This window comes from Eptesicus fuscus, chromosome 1 (genome assembly GCF_027574615.1).
Source record: "Eptesicus fuscus isolate TK198812 chromosome 1, DD_ASM_mEF_20220401, whole genome shotgun sequence".
In the NCBI taxonomy this organism is placed as follows: domain Eukaryota; kingdom Metazoa; phylum Chordata; class Mammalia; order Chiroptera; family Vespertilionidae; genus Eptesicus; species Eptesicus fuscus.
The window spans coordinates 15,898,068-15,909,934 of NC_072473.1; the positions used below are offsets into that span (position 1 = coordinate 15,898,068).

Here is an 11,867-nt window from a genome sequence, read left to right on the forward strand (position 1 = left end):
TCTGGGGTAAAGTGTGGGTATCTGGACTTTAAAAAATTCCTGAGTGATTCAAAAGTGCAACCAAGGTTGAACACCGATGGGTTAACACTTATTAAAGGGCCCTATGTGTCTGCCTTCATGTATAGAGATTGCTGGTGATTGATCCAGTGGGTAGAGGCATATCCACATGATGGTAGGCTGAGATGAAATAAGAGTGTGACATCCACATTCAAGGTGAAGACCAGCAAATTCCAATATGGACTCTGAGAAGTCAAACACTTGGGTCCTCTAGGGAACTCTTTTGTGGTATCATCAGTAGAAAACTGTCACTGGAATATATTTCACCAAGTAGTTTCCATGCACTATGACCCTAAGTTCAGAAGCACCTGGGGTCCTGGTGAGGATGTAGGTTTGGGCCCTACCTCATAATGAATCAGATTCTAGAGGTGTGAGATGGGTAGAGCCTGAACAGCTACTTTTTTTAAAAACAAGTTTTCCACACCACTCTCAGAAACACCATTTTAACCATTAAATTATTTTGGGGAAGAAGAGAGACTTGATTTAAATAAACCCAAGAGAGGTACTTTTGGTCTGGAGCTGCTTCTATATACTGCTCATAAAGCACTAACAAAAATAAAAACTGATAGGTTCTAACCTAACAGAGAGGAGAGCAGAAAACCTGGCAATTGCAAATGAACATTCAATGTGTTCCTGGGTTTGAAAACAGAAAGCTATACAAAATGGGATTTTTTTTGTTTTATCTCTCCTAAGTGTATTTGGCCTTGTGTTAAGAGGAGAAAACAAAATGGAAGGAAATGTAAATAAGCAGTTTCATTTTTATTTCATTCTTTATGGGTCACTCTTTAAAATGTATCATTAAAGTTTATATTCTGGCTACTTAAAAAAATTTAACAAGTATTTGTAGTTTGTTTATTTTCAAAAATATTAATTGTTGAGAATATTACAGATGTCTCCCTTCTTTATCCCCCCTAGTATCCCTCACTGGTTTCCTACCCCACCCCAGGCCTTCACCACCCTATTGTCTGTGTTCATGAGCAATGCCTATCCTATATAATAAAAGCCTAGGTGGTGTCGCGTGATGCCGTCTCAAGATGGCAGCCACGACGTCATCACAAGATGGCCACCTTCATGTCATCACAAGATGGCCACCACAAGATGGTCACCACAAGATGGCCGGCAGGGGAGGGCAGTTGTGGGCGATCAGGCTGGCAGGGGAGGGCAGTTGGGGGTGAACAGGCCAGCAGGGGAGGGCAGTTGGTGGCAACCAGGCCTGCAGGAGAGGGCAGTTGGGGGGGATCAGGCCTGCAGGGGAGGGCAGTTAGGGGCAACCAGGGCGGCCGGGGAGGGAAGTTGGGGACCATTAGGCTGGCAGGGCAGGGCAGTTGGGATGATCAGGCCAGCAGGGAAGCAGTTAGGCATCAATTAGGCTGGCAGGGGAGTGGTTAAGGGGCAATCAGGCTGTCAGGCAGAAGCAGTTAGGGGCAATCATGCAGGCAGGCAGGCGAGCGGTTAGGAGCCAGCAGTCCCGGATTATGAGAGGGATCAGGCTTTGGGACACCCTCCTCCCCCGTGCACGAATTTCGTGCACCGGGCCTCTAGTATGCATATACGTTTTTGTGTTCTCTTCCCACCCACCCCCTTCCCTCTGAGATTGGTCAGTCTGTTCCATATTTCCAAGCCTCTGGTTCTATTTTATTCATCAGTGTATTGTCTTCATTAGCTTCCACATATAAGTGATATTTGTCTTTCTCTGACTGGCTTATTTTGATTAGCATAAATATCTCTAGGTCCCTCCATGCTGTCTCAAAGGGTAAGAGATCCTTCTTTTTGACAGCTGCATAGTATTACATTGTGTAAATGTACTACAGTTTTTGTTTGTTTGTTTTTACCCATTCATCTACTGATGGGCACTTGGACTGTTTCCAGATCTTAGCTATTGTAAATAGCACTGCTATGAACATAGGGGTGCATATATTCTTTCTGATTGGTGTTTTGGGATTCTTAGGACATATTCCTAGAAGGGGGATCACTGGGTCAAATGGCAGTTCTACTTTTAATTTTTTGAGGTAACTCCACACTGTTTTCCATAGTGGCTGCACCAGTCTGTATTCCTACCAGCAGGGTGCTAGAGTTCCCTTTTCTCTACATCCTCGTCAGCACTTGTTGTTTGTTGATTTATTGATGGTAGCCATTCTGGTAGGTGTGAGGTGGTACCTCACAGTCATTTTAATTTGCATCTCTCTGATGATTAGAGACGTTGAGCATTTTTTTATATGTCTCTTGGCCATTTGTATGTCCTCTTTGGAGAAGTGTCTATTCAGGTTTTCTGCCAATTTTTTAATTGGGTCATTTGTCTTCCTTTTGTTGAATTGTATGAATACTTTATATGTTTTGGAAATTAACCCTTTATCAGATGTATTGGCAAATATGTTCTCCCATGCATTGGGTTCCCTTTTCATTTTGATACTGGTCTTTTGCTGTGCACGAGCTTTTAGTTTAATGTAGTCCCATTTTTTTTTTCTTTGTTTCTCTTGCCCCAGGCAATGTATCTGTGAAAATTCTGCTCCATGAGATGTCTGATATTTTGCTGCCTACGTTTTCTTCTAGGAATTTTATGGTTTCATGAATTACATTTAAGTCTTTTATCCATTTTGAGTTTATTCTTGTGTATGATATAAGTTGGTGGTCTAGTTTTATTCTTTTGCATGTACCTGTCCAATTTTCCCAACATTTATTGAAGAGACTGTCTTGCCTCTTTTTTCAAATATTAATTGGGTGTGATGACATGGGTTGATTTCTGGGTTCTCTGTTCTGTTCCATTTATCTATGTGCATATTCTTGTACCAGTACTGGGCTGTTTTGATTATAGTGGCTTTGTAGTATAACTTGATATCTGATGTTGTGATCCCTCCAACTTTCTTCTTCTTTCTCAAGATTACTCTGGCTATTCGGGGTCTTTCTTGGCTCCATATAAATTTTTGGAATATTTATTCTAGGTCTGTGAAATATGCTGTTGGTATTTTAATGGGGATTGCATTGACTCTATAAATTGCTTTGGGTAGTATGGACTTTTTAAACTTTTTATTTATTTTTAATGTAAATTCTTTATTGTTTAAAGTATTACATAAGTCTCCATTTTCCCTCATTGACCTCTCCCCAGCAGTTCCCACCCCCCAGCACATGCCCTCACCCCGCTATTGTCTGTATCCATTGGTTATGCTCATAGGGTAGTATGGACATTTTAATGATGTTGATTCTACCAATCCATGAACACGCTATATTCTTTCCACTTGTTTATATCTTTCTCTGTCTCTTTTTCCAACATCCTATAGTTTTCCTAGTACAGGTATTTTACGTCCTTGGTTAAATTTATTCCTTAAATATATTAGGAATATATATTTAAGTGGTCAATGGGATTCTTTTTTAGTGCAGTGGTCAATGGGATTCTTTTTTAGTTTTTCTCTCTGAGAGTTCATTATTGGTGTATAAAAATACCATTAATTGCTGGGTGTTAATTTTATATCCTGCTACATTGCCAAATTAATTTATCAAATCTAGTAGTTTTCTGGTGAAGTCTTTAGGATTTTCTATGTACAATATCATGTCATCTATGATAATGACATTTTTACTTCCTCCTTTCCAATTTGGATGCCTTTTATTTTTTCTTCTTGTCTGATCACTGTAGCTAGGGCTTCCAGTACTATATTGAATAGGAGTGGTGAAGAGAGACATTCCTGTCTTGTTCTTGTTCTTGGAGGAATTGTTTTCAGTTTTTGCCTATTGAGTATGATGCTGGCTGTAGATTTGTAATGTATAGCCTTTATTAGGTTGATATATGCTCCCTCTATTCCCAGTTTGCTGAGAGTTTTTTTTATCAAAAATAGGTGTTGGATTTTGTTGAATGCTTTTTCTGCATCAGTTTATATGGTCATGCGAATTTCGTCTTTCAGTTTGTTTATGTGATGTATGGCATTTATTGACTTGCAGATAATGTACCAGCCGTGCATCCCTGGAACAGATTCTACTTGATCGTGGTGTATGCTTTTTTAAAAAATATATTGCTAGATCCGATTTGCTAATATTTTGTTGAGGGTTTTAGTATCTATGTTCATCAGGGATATTGGCCTATAATTCTCTTTCTTTGTAGTGTTTTTATCTGGTTTTGGAATTAGACTAATGCTGGCTTCGTAAAAAGAGCTTGGATGTGTTCCTTCCTCTTGGATTTTTTGGAATAGTTTGAGGAGGTTAGGTACTTGTTCTTTGAATATTTGGTAAAACTCCCCTGTGAAGCCATCTGGACCAGGGCTTTGTTTGCAGGGAGTTTTTATTATTATTACTTCAATTTCATCAGTTTTTATTGGCCTATTTGGGTTTTCTGATTTCTTCCTGATTCAGTTTTGGAAGATTGTATTTTTCTAGGAATTTATCTATTTCATCCAGGTTGTCCAGCTTATTGGTATATAGTTGTTCATAGTATTTTTTTTTTAACAATCCTTTGTATTTCTGTGCTGTCAGTTGTTACTTCACCACTTCACCTCTTTTGTTTCTAATTTTGTTTATTTGGGTCCTCTCTCTCTCTCTGTTTCTAGATGAGTCTGGTTAAATGTTCATCAAGCTTGTTTATATTTTCAAATAATCAACTCTTGGTTTTATTGATCTTTTGTATTGTTTTTTTAGTTTCTATGCCATTTATTTCCACTGTGATATTTATTATTTTCTTCCTTCTACTTACTCTGAGCTGTTCTTATTATTCTCTTTCTAATTCTTCAAGTTGTAGGGTTAGATAGTTTATTAGAAAATTTTCTTGTTTTTTTGAGATAGGCCTGTAGTGCTATGAACTTTCAAGTCAGGACTGCTTTTGCCATGCCCCATAGATTTTGGGTTGTTGTGTATTCATTTTCATTTGTTACCTGGAAGTTTTTATTTCTTCCTTAATTTCATTGGTAACCCATTCATTGTTTAATAACATGCTATTTAGCCTCCATGTGTTTGAGTGATTTGGGGTCTTTTTATTGTAGTTGATTTCTAGTTTCATGCATTGTTATTTGAGAATATACTTGATATGATTTCAATCTTTTTGAACTTGTAGAGACATTGTTTTTATCCTAACATGTGGTCTATCTTTGAGAATGACCCATGTACACTTGAAAAGAATGTATATTCTATAGCGTGCAGTGAAATGTTCTGTAAATGTCAATTAATTGCATCTTATCTAGTGTGTTGCTTAGGATTGCTGTTCCCTTGTTGATTTTTAGTGTTGAAGATTTATCCAGTGATGTAAATGGGGTGTTAAAATCCCCTATTATGATCGTATTGCTGTCAATTTCTCCCTTAAAGTCCTCAAGAAGTATTTTTTATATATTTAGGTGCCCCTATATGGTGTGCATATATGTTTACTAGGGTCAGGTCTTCTGGGGACATGGGGTTGGGCAGGGTCAGATATTCTTAGGCTGCTGGTTGGGGGCGGGATCAGGATCAATCTTTTTAATATTATGTAGTGACCTTCATTGTCTCTTGTTATGGCCTTCATTTTGAAATCTATTTTGTCAGATATGAGTATTGCTGCCTCAGCTTTTTGTTCATTTCCATTTGCCTGGAAATATTTTTCTTTTTTTTTTTTTTTTAGAAATACCATTTTTTAAAATATATTTTATTGATTTTTTTACAGAGTGGAAGGGAGAGGGATAGAGAGTTAGAAACATCGATGAGAGAGTAACATCGATCAGCTGCCTCTTGCACACTCCCCACTGGGGATGTGCCTGCAACCAAGGTACATGCCCTTGACCAGAATCGAACCTGGGACCCCTGAGTCTACAGGCCGATGCTCTATCCACTGAGCCAAACCGGTTTCGGCTGGAAATATTTTTCTATCCCTTCACTTTCATTCTGTGTGTCTTTTGTTCTGAGGTGGGTCTCATGTAGACAGCATATATATGGGTCATATTTTCTTATCCATTCAGCTACCCTATGTCTTTTGATTGGAACATTTAAGACATTTACATTTAAGGTTATTGATCGGTACTTATTTGTTGCCATTCTTAATCTTTTTTTTCATTTTTTTATTAAGGTATTATATGTGTACATGTCTTACGCCATTCTTAATCTTTATGCCTTAACCCAGTGGTCGGCAAACTCATTAGTCAACAGAGCCAAATATCAACAGTACAACAATTGAAATTTCTTTTGAGAGCCAAACTTTTTAAACTTAAACTTCTTCTAACACCACTTCTTCAAAATAGATGCCCAGGCCGTGGTATTTTGTGGAAGAGCCACACTCAAGGGGCAAAAGAGCTGCATGTGGCTCGCGAGCCGCAGTTTGCCGACTACGGCCTTAATCTTTCTTTCTCTCTATTTCTTCTTACAACAGTTCCTCTAGCATTCCTTGCAGTGCTAGTTTGGTGGTAATAAACTTTAGCCTTTTTTTTTTTTTTGGTCTGTGAACCTCTTTATTTCACCTTCAATTTTGGAATGACAGCCTTGCTGGATAGAGTAGTTCTTGGGTTCAGTCCCTTGGTTTTCATTACTTTGTGTACTTCATGTCACTCCTTTCTGGCCTGAAGTGTTTCTATTGAGAAATCAGCTGACAGTCTAATGGGAGCTCCCTTATAGGCAACTTTGTCTCTCTCTTCCAGCCTTTAAGATTCTTTGTCTTTAACATTTACTGTTTTAATTATTTATGATGTGTCTAGGTGTGGGTCTTTTGGGTTCAGCTTGATTGGGATGCCCTATGTTTCTTGAACTTCAGGGGCTTTTTCCTTCACCAGGTTAGGGAAGTTTTCTGTCATTATTTTTTCAAACAGTTCTCTATTTCTGGCTCCGATTCTTTTCCTCTGGCATTTCTGTGATGCAGATGTTTTTACGTTTCATATTGTCCCAAAGCTCCCTTAGACTCTCCTCCTGTTTTTTAATTTTTTTTTCTAATTGCAGCTCTGATTGAGTGTTTTTTTTTTCCACTGCTTAAATACCTTTGTTATTTTTTAAAAAATTATTTGGACATTGATAGCTCTGCAAAATACTTCTCCCATCCCAAACCCTCAAACCTTTTCCACACATCCTCCCTAAAAAGACAAAATATTTGTACTTTGCACCCATTCACATCTAATTTTTAAAAACATATAACTCAAAATGAAATATTATTTTTCTTTTTCAGAACTCGTTAGTTATTTTAAACCACAATGCAACATACTTAATGGCATTTCTTTTTAAAAATTAGCTTATCAGACTATTTTATGAGGAAAAAAATCAATTCAAGGCCTTAAAGAGACTAGACATTCCCTGTTTCTGAAAGCAGATGACATTGAAAGCCCCTGGAGTTTGTAATTCCACACTACCAACAGAACCGCGCCCGACGGACATCTGCTCCGGCCGCAGAGCGAGGTACTTCTGGGCTGCCGCCGAGGAGCTGGGAAGGGTGGGAGGGTGGGTGGGAGGATCATTCCAGCACAACAGAGCGACAGGCCAGGACCACCGGAGGGAAGCTTTCTGAGCAGTGCAATGAAAGCCTCTAGGCAGGCTTGCTTGGGGCAGAGGAAGATGTAGGAAATCTGCACTCACTCCCGAATGACGAATACAAGTGTCAACAAAAATAGTACACATCATACCAGAGGCACGAAACCACTGAGAAGGCTCCAGAAAGAGTACCTGCAGATGGAGGTGAGCCCCAAAGTGCCTTCGGGAATGAGCAAGAGAAAAGGAGTCCATGTGGATGGCACAGGGGTTACTGAGGGGAGGCAGAAAACGATCCCTTCCTTGTCCTCAATGGGCAGGTTTTACGCGGACAAATCTTCATCACAGATGTGTCCGAAAGATCTAAGAAAGGTATCACTTCTTTATTTTACCCAATACAACCAGTGCACTTCATTCTGTGGCTAAGAAAGGAAGAAAGAAATCCTACATAGAACCCATCTGGCTAGCTGAGCACCATCGATGTTTGCAAATGTCCTTCCCTGGCTATGCAACCCACCCACCAACCCACGGACCTCTCAGAGCCACGCGGAGGCCCTGGCTGCTGCAGGGTGGCCTCACCTCCCAGTGCCCTGCGTGAGGCCTGTATCCTTCAAGGAGCTTGCAAAATGCAGGTGATGCTTCGGAGCATGCTGTGGGGAGAGCGGAGGTGACGTGGGAAGGCGCCCGTCCCTCCTTCACACTCAGGGACGCTGGCCAGCTAAACTGAGGCCTCTTCACTGTCCATCAGCTGGGCTTGACCCAGACCCACATATTTGTTGCCCGAGTTGTAAAACCAAGAAAACATTTCTAATTCATCTCTGAGAAGGGACACAATTCATTTCTCCACTGAAGTCACTGAAGCAACTTTTTAGGGCTCCATAGCCCTAGCCTGACTGGATGGGTTGGTCACGCCTCTGCACAAAGCCTAGGGCTGTCATCCCAGGCACCCCAGCGTGCTCTGCTCCTCCCACGGAGCGCAGTGGGGGCCTGCGCACTTGCACTCTTGAGTCTTGTAAACCACTGGAAGGTGCCAATCCCCCCAAAGCCCTGCCCACAGCTGTTGCCGCAACTGATGCCAACCTATTGCGCTTTTAAAACATGAAACAAAAACAAAAAACAACACACACACACACACACACACACACACACACACACTTACTTTGGCACGTGAGCTTTGAGTTACTTGAGCATGTTCCTGTCCCTGCCCCTCCCCATCCCAACATTTCAGTCGCTGTTAGGAGAATGAGGCCCTTCTGTGGATGAGAGAGATCACCATGAAGCACTGTCTTCCGAGTAGCAAAAGGAGGAGCTACAAATGCTAAACTGGCCCCCCAAACAGTACTCACATTTAGCATTATACTTGACGCAATGCTGCAAAACTTTTGTACCAGGACAACCAGTTTCAAACTGCTGGTGGATTAAATATACATTTACATATAGATATAGGTATAAAAATTACTAAGTCAACACTTGCTGTTTTCAGTGTGAAAACAATAAAATGTAATGCTGAATAATTGTGCCTTTACCATAAGGTCCTTGTTAAAGGGATCACAAAAATAATTTTGCCATAAAAAACAACTTTTTAAAACAAGTTTAGCATTGCCCTCAAGTTCAAAAGTTTGGAGCAAACGTGCTGAGTAAGCAGGACTGGCCTCTGTTCCTGCCACGGACCTGGAAGCCTTACACTGAGTGACCCCCTGATGCAGGCCCAGAGTGCCTGCCAGCCACCACCAGCTTGGTGTGGCCCTCAGGCGGCTGGGCAGCGCCAGGGGACTCAGGCGCGTTCCTCTGGCTGACGCCGCTGCAGCTTGCCCCCTCCCAGCTCGGAGCTCAGGCAGCACCTCCTGCTGGGCTCTTGAGCACCCTGACTGAGCCACTGGGGGCGGGGTCTTGGTGAGGACCCCTGAGCACCAAGGCTGAGGGTGACCGGGCTGACCTTCTACTCGGCTGGAGGCAGGGATGGAGAGAAGAAGGGCATTTCAGTGACACAGAAGTTAGCTGTGCAGAAAGGAAAGTGCATATAAGGTAGCTTAAGAACAGGTTAACAATGAACACAAAACTCTAGGGGGTGAGGGCATGTATGGGAGTAGGGTCGGGGGGGGGCAATGGTAAGATATGTACACATATAATACCTTAATAAAAACAAGAAAAAAAAAAAGAACAGGTTAAGAGCAAACTGCCACAGAGAGGGAGGAGAGTGGAACCAACCCCCTGCCTGCGGGCTGACATCCACGCTGTCTGACGTATCGCCCATGAAGAAACGGGCACATGTTCTCCTGGTTCCGGCAAGCACACAATTTTCTTGGCGGAGTCCTTTTTTGCCAAGTTCAGTTTTATTTGGTTGCTGTTCTGAACCACTGTCACCGGAATTCATAGATGGGTGCGCCGTGTTCAGGAACGTGCGTTAGGTTGAGCGACGGATACCACTCTGAGCTCCTGTGGTAATAGCAGCCCTCTGTGGAGGCTGCCGACTTCTGGAAGCAGATGTAGTAGCAGCCGGCAAAGGAAGCACTGCTGATGTCTTTGACTGTGTGGTCTGGGACCAGGAACTGTTCCTTCCACCGCATGAAGACATAATCCCCATTCTTCAGCTCTTCATAATCAAAGTCATCTGAACTAAATGATTTTGCATACTGATAAAAAGCCAGAAACTTGCCCCAATGTTTCCGATCAACATCTTCATCCGCAGTCCCTCTTTCGAGTTAAGAAAGGGTGTTTTTGGCTGATCATTTCTCCTTCAAAGAAGGTCGTAAGGGTTGGATACTCCTCGGTAAGGCCTTTAATCTTCAGGTACCCACAAAGGTAAGAGTTCCCCGAGTCCACATGCTGCAGCACCACCTCTACGTGGTACGAGTTCCCCTTGCTCTTCTGGTGGCCGCGGAACTTGGAGCCGCTGTAGAGCAGGCTGGTGGCCACGCCGGGCTGCTGCGTGTTGATGGGCGGCGGAGGGATGAGGAGGCTGCGGAGGCAACCGAGGCACCCGCCGGTGGGGGACACTCAGTGCGGACCGGCATCGCAGGGTATCCTGGAGCCAGGCCTGGGGGAGGGGGAGAGGAACCGCAGCCACCACCGTGCCTGATTGGGTGTTTTTTTTTTTTTTTTCTATCTTGTCTTTTAATTCGCTGATTCGGTTCTCAGCTTCTTCTAATCTACTATTGATTACTTTATTTCAGCTATGTCATTTCTGATTGATTCTTACTCATGATCTCTCTATATTTTTTCATGCTTACGAAGTTCCCCCTATGTTCCTTATAGTTCTCATTAAGTTGCCTGTAGTAATCACTAAGTTGTTTGAGCACCCTTATAATCATTACCCTGAACTCTATATCTGATAAATTGCTTGTTTCCATTTAATTTAGTTCCTTTTCTGGTGATTCCTCCTTTTCTTTCATTTGTGGGTTCTTTGTCTCCCCATTTTAGTGGGGTCAAGTCTGACCCAGGTGCTGGGTCTGACGCACAGCCTTGTGCAGGTCCCTACATCAGGGGCATCAGATTGGATGTGGTCAGGTCTTACAGGCTGAGTGGTCGGGCTGGGGTCATATATTCTGGGGTCATTGGGTGGGGTTCAGGTCTTCTGGGGGTGCAGGGTGAGAGCAGGGTCAGGTCTTACAAGGGTGCCTAGTGGGGCTGGGGTCAGATCTTCTGGTGGTGATGGTGGTGGTGTGTGGGGCTGGGGTCAGATCTTCTGGTGGTGATGGTGGTGGTGTATGGGGGTGGGGTCAGGTCTTCCGGTGGTATTGGGTGAGTGTGGGGTCAAGTCTTTCAGGGGTGTGCCTGGGGTGTGGTTAGATTTTCTAGGGGCACAGGGTAGGGGAGGAGTCAGGTCTTCTGGGGCATTGGGTGGGAGTGGAGTCAGGTCTTTGGTGCCATTGTGGGGGAGGGGCCAGGTCTTCAAGTGGCGGCATTGGGTAAGGGTGGGGTCAGATTTTCTGGGGGCACAGTGTTGGGTACGGGTCAGGTCTTCTGGGGCGTTGGGTAGGTGCGGGTCGTCAGTTGGGGGTGGGATCAGTTTATCTGGGGGCACAGGGTAGGGGAGGAGTCAGGTCTTCTGGGGCGGCGTCAGGACTTTTGGGGCATTGGGTGTGGGCGGGGTCAGGTCTTCCAGGGGCATTGTGGGAGAGGGGCCAGGTCTTCCGGTGGTGCCATTTTGTAAGGGTGGGGTCAGATTTTCTGGGGGCACAGTGTTGAGTACGGGTCAGGTCTTCTGGGGCGTTGGGTAGGTGCGGGTCGTCAGGTGGGGGTGGGATCAGATTATGTGGGGGCACAGGGTAGGGGAGGAGTCAGGTCTTCTGGGGCGTTGGCTGGGGGCGGGGTCAGGTCTTCCAGTGGCATTGTGGGAGAGGGGCCAGGACTTCCGGTGGTGCCATTTTGTAAGGGTGGGGTCAGATTTTCTGGGGGCACAGTGTTGGGTAGGGGTCAGG

The 11,867-nt window shown here is 43.5% G+C and overlaps 1 pseudogene; it reads right to left on the bottom strand.

The window, feature by feature from the left end:
- Positions 1 to 9,806: 9,806 nt before the first annotated feature.
- LOC129149088 (glucose-induced degradation protein 4 homolog) lies at positions 9,807 to 10,484 on the bottom strand (annotated as a pseudogene).
- Positions 10,485 to 11,867: the final 1,383 nt, after the last annotated feature.